Source organism: Salvelinus sp. IW2-2015, linkage group LG8 (assembly GCF_002910315.2).
Source record: "Salvelinus sp. IW2-2015 linkage group LG8, ASM291031v2, whole genome shotgun sequence".
NCBI classification, from domain to species: domain Eukaryota; kingdom Metazoa; phylum Chordata; class Actinopteri; order Salmoniformes; family Salmonidae; genus Salvelinus; species Salvelinus sp. IW2-2015.
In genome coordinates, this window is record NC_036848.1 from 6,004,259 (window position 1) to 6,013,016 (window position 8,758).

Here is an 8,758-nt window from a genome sequence, read left to right on the forward strand (position 1 = left end):
GAACCCATAGTTATTAAAAGGAATTTAGCTGCTGTGAAGTTCCATAATGGATTGGTTACAGATCCCTGTCTGATCAGTATGATTTCATTGACTTGACACAACCTAGGGTATGTACAGTATTATCAGATATCTTTGACAATAATATCCCATAGATAGATAGAGAGTTAATTGATGATCAGTGACCTCTTCTGTTTATAATACAATACCACATAATCCTATCTGATCCTAAGGAGTTGAGCCCCTCTAGTGGAAAATAAGGAACGCTAGTGTGTTTGTTGAGATAGACCAGGTAGTGTGTTAGATAACAGTATGTGTTGAATAGACCAGAAGTTGGTTGAGATAGACCAGGTAGTGTGGTTAGAGATAGACCAGGTAGTTGTGGTGGAGTGTTGATAGACCAGGTAGTGTGGTTAGAGTATAACCAGGTAGTGTGGTTGAGATAGACAGGTAGTGTGGTTAGATAGACCAGGTAGTGTGGTCGAGATAGACCAGGTAGTGTGGTTGAGATAGACCAGTGTGTGGTTGAGATAACAGGTAGTGTGGTTGAGATAGACCATAGTGTGGTGAGATAGACCATGTGTAGTGTGCTTGAGAATAACACTTAGTCCCAGTTTCACACTCTTAGAAAAAAAGTTCCAAAAGGGTTCTTTGTGTTTCTCATAGGATACCCCTTTCTGGTTCAAGTAGAACCGGTTTTAGTTTCAGGTAGAAGCCTTTTTGGTTCCATGTAGAACAAAAGAGTTCTACATGAACCTAAAATGGTTCTATCTGGAACCCAAAGGGTTCTACCTGGAACCAAAATGGGTGCTTCAAATGGTTATCCTATGGGGACAGCCAAATAACCCTTTTATGTTGTAGATAGCACCTTTTTTTCTAAGTTTAGAACAGTGGCATTGCATAGCCATCAACCACATACATAACATATATCTTGTGAATTTGTCTAATTAGTTATTTCAGTGTATTAATTACCTGTATTAAACTTAGTAAGTTATTAGGAATACATAGTTTTTTTCAATCATATACAACAATGACCCAACGACCTGAATATGCACAATATTGTTTTATACATAATCCACAATCAAATGATTTGATTCCACAKTATTATTTGTGTGTACATTTTGAGACAGATGGGAGTCCTCATAATAATTMTMATTTCCTGTTGCTGAAGGATTATTTTCCTGCTGTAGCAAACTGGCTAAAATGAAGATCCTACATCTGTAGGTTCATATTGAACATAGGAGACATGATGGTTTACTATATTTCAGGCTGAATATCCTGTAAGGAAAAGAGCCAAAGAAAGACATTTGACCCCTGAAGTTATCATTAGTACTGGAAACTGTAGAATAACCCATGATCAAATCAAATCAAATGTTAATTGGCACATGTGCCGATTAAAACAGGTGTAGACCTTTACCATGAAATGCTTACTTACAAGCCCTTAACCAACCATCTATCTAAACAAATGCCCTTGTTTAGTTTTAGGTGTGGTGGAGTTATTATACAGAGGTTTCAGAAAGTATTCAGACAATTTCACTTTTTCCACATTTTGCTACGTTACAGCCTTAGTCTAAAATGGATTAAATTTTTAAAAAATCTTCAGAAATCTAGACACAATACCCCATAATGACAAAGCGAAAACAGGTTTTTAGAAAAATTTGCAAATGTATTAAAGATTTTTTTTAAACAAATCTTATTTATATAAGACCTTATTTATATAAATATTCAGACCCTTTGCTATGAGACTCGAAATTGAGGTCAGGTGCATCCTGTTTCCATTGATCATCCTTGAGATGTTTCTACAACTTGATTGGAGTCCACCTGTGGCCACCGTGGTAATTCAATTGATTGGACATGATTTGGAAAGGCAAACACCTGTCTATATAAGGTCCCACAGTTGACAGTGCATGTTAGAGCAAAAACCAAGTCATGAGGTCGAAGGAATTGTCCATAGAGCTCCGAGACAGGGTTGTGTCGATGCACAGATCTGGGGAAGGGTACCAAACATTTCTGCATCATTGAAGGTTCCCAAGAACACAGTGGCTCAATTCTCAATTTCTGAAGACCTGTGTCATGTATTGAATATTGTGTGTAGATTGATGAGGATAAAAATGGTTATAATCAATTTTAGAATAGGCTGTAACGTAGCAAAATGTGGAAAAAGGGAAGGGGTCTGAATAGTTTCCGAATGCACTGTATGTATCCCTTCATCACACATGATTGTATGAAGACAAGTGAAGGGACTTCCTGTTCAGTCACATGATTGTATGAAGACAAAGTGAAGGGACTGCCTGTTCAGTCACATGATTGTATGAAGACAAAGTGAAGGGACTGCCTGTTCAGTCACATGATTGTATGAAGACAAAGTGAAGGGACTGCCTGTTCAGTCACATGATTGTATGAAGACAAAGTGAAGGGACTGCCTGTTCAGTCACATGATTGTATGAAGACACAGTGAAGGGACTGCCTGTTCAGTCACATTATTGCATGAAGACAAAGTGAAGGACTGCCTGTTCAGTCACATTATTGCATGAAGACAAAGTGAAGGGACTGCCTGTTCAGTCACATGATTGTATGAAGACAAAGTGAGGGACTGCCTGTTCAGTCACATGATTGTATGAAGACAAAGTGAAGGGACTGCCTGTTCAGTCACATGATTGTATGAAGACAAAGTGAAGGGACTGCCTGTTCAGTCACATGATTGTATGAAGACAAAGTGAAGGGACTGCCTGTTCAGTCACATGATTGTATGAAGACAACAGTGAAGGGACTGCCTGTTCAGTCACATGATTGTATGAAGACAAAGTGAAGGGACTGCCTGTTCAGTCACATGATTGTATGAAGACAACAGTGAAGGGACTGCCTGTTCAGTCACATGATTGTATGAAGACAAAGTGAGGGACTGCCTGTTAGTCACATGATTGTATGAAGCAAAGTGAAGGGACTACCTGTTCAGTCACATGATTGTATGAAGACAAAGTGAAGGGACTGCTGTTCAGTCACATGATTGTATGAAGACAAAGTGAAGGACTGCCTGTTCAGTCACATGATTGTATGAGACACAGTGAAGGGACTGCCTGTTCAGTCACATGATTGTATGAAGACAAAGTGAAGGGACTGCCTGTTCAGTCACATGTTGTATGAAGACACAGTGAAGGGACTGCCTGTTCAGTCACATGATTGTATGAAGACAAAGTGAAGGACTGCCTGTTCAGTCACATGATTGTATGAAGACAAAGTGAAGGGACTACCTTGTCAGTCACATGATTGTATGAAGACAAAGTGAAGGGACTGCCTGTTCAGTCACATGATTGTATGAAGACAAAGTGAAGGGACTGCCTGTCAGTCACATGATTGTATGAAGACACGTGAAGGACTGCCTGTTCAGTCACATGATTATATGAAGACAAAGTGAAGGACTGCCTGTTCAGTCACATTATTGCATGAAGACAAAGTGAAGGGACTGCCTGTTCAGTCACATGATTGTATGAAGACAAAGTGAAGGGACTGCCTGTTCAGTCACATGATTGTATGAAGACACAGTGAAGGGACTGCCTGTTCAGTCACATGATTGTATGAAGACAATCAACAGACTCCTCATAATCCTAACCCAAACCCTTCTTGACTTACATTCCAGAAAACGTGTCTAAACTTCTGAACGAAATTGTCTTTGCGCCACAGAAAGAAGAACAGTGTGTGTGTGTGTGTGTGTGTGTGTGTGTGTGTGGTGTGTGGTGTGTGTGTGTGTTGTGTGTGTGTTGTGTGGTGTGTGGTTGTGTGTGTGTGTGTGTGTGTGTGTGTGGGTGGTGTGTGTGTGTGTGTCTTTATGTGTATGAGTGTATGTTACATGTTTAAGAAAAACAGTGAAAGGAAGCATAACACCATCCCACAGCCTATTAGGTTAATATCCATTTAATTGGAGCACCTGGGATTAATTGATTAGTCAATCAATCTTCGCAATGCTGACAAATGGATGGTTGTATGAATGGAACCGAATGGAAACAGAATCTACATCCCAAGTAACACCATATTCCCTGTATAGTGCACTACTTTTGACCAGAGTTCTATTGTCCTGGTCAGAAGTAGTGCACTACATAGGGAATACGTTGCCATTTGGGATGCAGACCAAGGCAGGGCGTATGTAAATGGGAATGAATTAGTCTGGTTATGTTTCAGCTTCTCTTGTTTGGAGTGAAAACATTCCCTGAAGCCTGGGCCAGGTCAGGAGCCTCTCCATCCACCACTGTGGTCAGATCCCATCGCTGTCAGACAGAATCATTTCACCTCATTACCTCTGACCGTGTATAAATAGAAAGTCATTCCACCTTCCAGTCCTGCTTAACACTTAAATGCCTAACAATTAACCTCTTGTGACTATAGGCCCTGTGTCCAATACACCACAGGAATAGCGAAGTAGCCTGGTTCTCCCCAAACTGCACCCAGCCCCTGAACACACACACACACTAACACACAGAGGCGCACACACAAGTGCGTGTGCACACACTCAAACACACGTGTACACACTCAAACACACATGTACACACATGTACACACACACCCTGAAAAGCAACCACCCCCTACCATAAACAGACACACACACATACCCCGCTCCACCACCTCTGCTCATGTTCATTAGACAGCCATATATCATGTGTTGTGTTTTCCCTCCAGCACGATTTATTGGCTGMCTGATACACTTTAGTATGTGTCCACTGAGCGGGTGTGAACCACGTCATGACAATCCCAGCATCATGCTTACGGCTTTCTCCCCAAAACACAAACACCACATGCATGTTATCCACGCCTTCTCATCCAAACTCTCRCATAAAAGAGCGTTCCATATCAAGGTATGGTTTTGTCCGAGACTGCAGCAGCATGTCATGGCGTGGAAAAATAACCACAAAATCCTCAATGATATGGCTCCCAGAGGCCACCGTAGGCAGACGTTATTCGWGGCAAGTATCTAGCTGATGGACTGTTCCATGGCTGATATAATGACTCTACTGGTACAAAGATATACTGTTACTGTTTCCAACCCTGTACCCTCCCTTTACCATACCTCAACCTCCTCTCCCTTGTACCAGAGCTTAGCATTGTGGGTCGAATGAGTACGTGGTACCAATGAGGTAAGTGCTGCCTATAAGTCTACACAATGGATCTATTGGAMGGTTGTGAAGGGTTGTAGAGGAGGTTATGGTTTTTCTTCCCCCTCACTCAGGGTCCACTGGGTTTAAAAAAGAGCGGGTGACGGGTGAGTTSTCCATCACCCGGCACCTTCTCATCCTCTCCCTGACTTCAAAACCTCAGACTAACCTGTCAGAACAACATTTTTAATAAACATATTGTCACCTTCCAGACTAGTTCTGAATCTAATACATGCCGTAAAATAATATTTACACGTTTTAGACATTATATCCGTAAATATGAATGTGTGTCCCTAGAAATCTCATGTCCCTCGGGACAACGCTCAGGCCCCTTCATATTCTAGAAAGGCTGACATGTAGCTCTTTATAACAGCCCTGGGATTAACTCACCGACTTCCTCCCCATGGTAAATAACTCAGTGAAGTACTAGTGCTCCAAAAGGTGAAACTCACAATGGATTTCTCAGATATTCAGCATGAAACCACAGCTTTCCTCACCTAGAGCACCCCCTATAATCACTGTGTCAGAGCCAGCGCTCTAAACACCTCAGACAAGTTATTTTTGGACGGGTACACCACTCCAGTGGCGACCGGGGGGGGGGGGTCACCCGACATGCTTAAACCGGCTAATGTAAAATAAGGATATTTCACTGGACTGAAATCACAAAAACCTAATTTACAGTCAGTTGTGACAAGTAATAATTGCAGGTTTGTTCACCGGGCCGTGACCCATACGTCATGTTCTATGCCGTCAACCCAGTGACAAGAGGCAAGCCCAATGCTAACAGGTATCTGCCCAAAGGAAGCTAGCTCAATGGTAGCATTCATGTTGATTTGCCCAATGTTAACAATTATATGCCCAGAGGAAGCTACCCCAATGGTAACATGCATGTTGATCTAGGCCAATGCTAACAGGTATCTGTCCAGAAGAATCTAGCTCAATGCTTATGTAACAGTATAACTTTAGTCCGTCCCCTCGCCCCGACCCGGGCGCAAACCAGGGACCCTCTGCACACATCAACAACAGCTACCACGAAGCGTCGTTACCCATCGCTCCACAAAGGCCGCGGCCCTTGCAGAGCAAGGGGAACCACTACTTCAAGGTTTCAGAGTAAGTGACGTCACCGATTGAAAGGCTGCTAGCGCGCACCACCGCTACCTAGCTAGCCATTTCACATCGGTTACACTTACAGGTACGTTGATCTGGCCAAATGCAAACAGGCATGTTAACCTGCCAAGAGGAAGCTAGCCCAACGCTAACAGTATATTGATCTACCCCGAGGAAGCTAGCATAATGCTAACACATATATTGCTCTGCCCAGAGGAAGCTAGCCCAATGCTAACATTTAATTGATCTACCCTGAGAAAGCTAGCCCAATGTTAACAGTTATATTGATCTACCCAGAGGAAGCTAGCCCAATGCTAACAGTTATATTGATCTACCCTGAGGAAGCTAGCCCAATGTTAACAGTCATATTGATCTACCAGAGGAAGCTAGCCCAATGCTAACAGTTATATTGACCTACCCTGAGGAAGCTAGCCCAATGTTAACAGTTATATTGATCTACCCAGAGGAAGCTAGCCCAATGCTAACAGTTATATTGATCTACCCTGAGGAAGCTAGCCCAATGTTAACAGTTATATTGATCTACCCAGAGGAAGCTAGCCCAGTGCTAACAGTTATATTGATCTGCCCAGAGTAAGCTAGCCCAATGCTAACAGGTACGTTGATCTAGCCTATAACAGGCATGCAGAGGCAAGTTAGGGTCAGTGGGGAGAGGAACAGCCACTTCCCCTGTCTGTCCGATAAGGACCAGGTTGGGGCTAAGGGTAGGGAGGTAGGGGTGATGCGTTTCAGCACAGTAGCAATATCTATCAGTGACAGTGATAATCTAGACAGTGTGTTTAGATTACATTGCAACAAATATAACATGTATTTTCAACACATTTATGATGTGTAAAAGTTCTGTAGTGGAGACAGTATAGTTTAAATATAAATATTCACAAAACCTCTTCTTATCTGTCTCTAGACTGTGGAATAGCTTCAAAACGTCTTACTATGTGGCTAGACTGTGGAATAGCACTGAGTGTTGAGGATAGATTTGCTGATACCTCAGCTTTCAAAATGTTTTCTTTTTTTTGTCTTTATATGTACAGACCACAGAGGTTTATTCAGTATATGTTATCATGTAGCTACTGTATATTCTAGGTGTAAATAATCCAATAATCTCGGTTTAATAACACTTGTTKATTTTTCAATGTCAAGAAAGAAAATGTCCTCTCTCCCTCCATTTGTGTGWCCTCCTGGATAATGACATTACCATGTCTTACTGCGGTATTCAGCCTGAACAGAATGTTGGTTTGAACCTGGCTTTKKGGGCAGCAATGATTGAGAGAGGAGCTAAAATGGTGGAATATTTCACACTGTGTTGACACACTCCTACGACTYGAGTCGTAACCCCGGTGAAMTTTCTCATGGTACGGTATCCATATTAGGACAGCCTCAGAGTCACAAGGAGTTTGAGTTAGAGTCTTTAGAATTTGTCAACTCCTTGTGAATGTTCAGGTTTCCTAATATGGACACCATACTACAGCATATTTAAAACCCATTAATAACCTGGAGCACATGTTTCTGATTGAGGTGCGTAGTGGACTTGAAGACAAAATGTACATTAATGACACTTGCCCTTACTTGTACAGTATTCCGTTGGAATACCATGAAGGTGTGTGTGCTTTRATGTGACAGTTGTTGACTTTTTTGACAGATTGTATAACAATCCAATGCCTCTTGCAGCTCATTGATCCTAACAGTATCGTACACAGCTATACAGTCGATTGTATGGCGTAACATAGATTACAGCAACACAACACAGTCATATACTAATTACAAATATTTGCTGTTCACAACAAAAAAGATGGCAATAAGTTTTATATCGAGGAGTTACTTCCCTCGTGTCTATACAAGGTGCTATACCAAGGACTTTATATACTCTACCTCAAGTTCACCATACCACCAAGACCTCATAGTACCCCACTCTGTCTTTATCAAGGGTTTTGATATACTCTACCTCAGTTTCACCGTCACCACCAGAACCTCATAGTACCGCCCACTCTGTCCTTAACAAGGTTTTTTATAATACTCTACCTCAGTTCACCTACCACCAGAACTCATAGTAACCCCGCCATTCTGTCTTCAACAAGGGTTTTATATACTCTACCTCAGTGTCACCTACCACCAGAACCTCAATATTACCCGCACTCTGTCTTAACAAGGGTTTTAAATATAACCTCTACCCTCACAGTTCACCTACCACCAGAACCTCATAAGTAACCCCATTCCTGTCTTAACAAGGGTTTTATATGGTCTACCTCAGTTCACCTACCACCAGAACCTCATAGTACCCCACTCTGTCTTAACAAGGGTTTTATATACTCTACCTCAGTTCACCTACCACCAGAACCTCATAGTACCCCCCACTCTGTCTTAACAAGGGTTTTATAACTCTACCTCAGTTCACTACAACCAGAACCATGATAGTACCCCGCACTCTGTCTTAAACAAGGGTTTTATATACTCTACTCAGTTTCACATCTACCACCGAGAACCTCATAAGTACC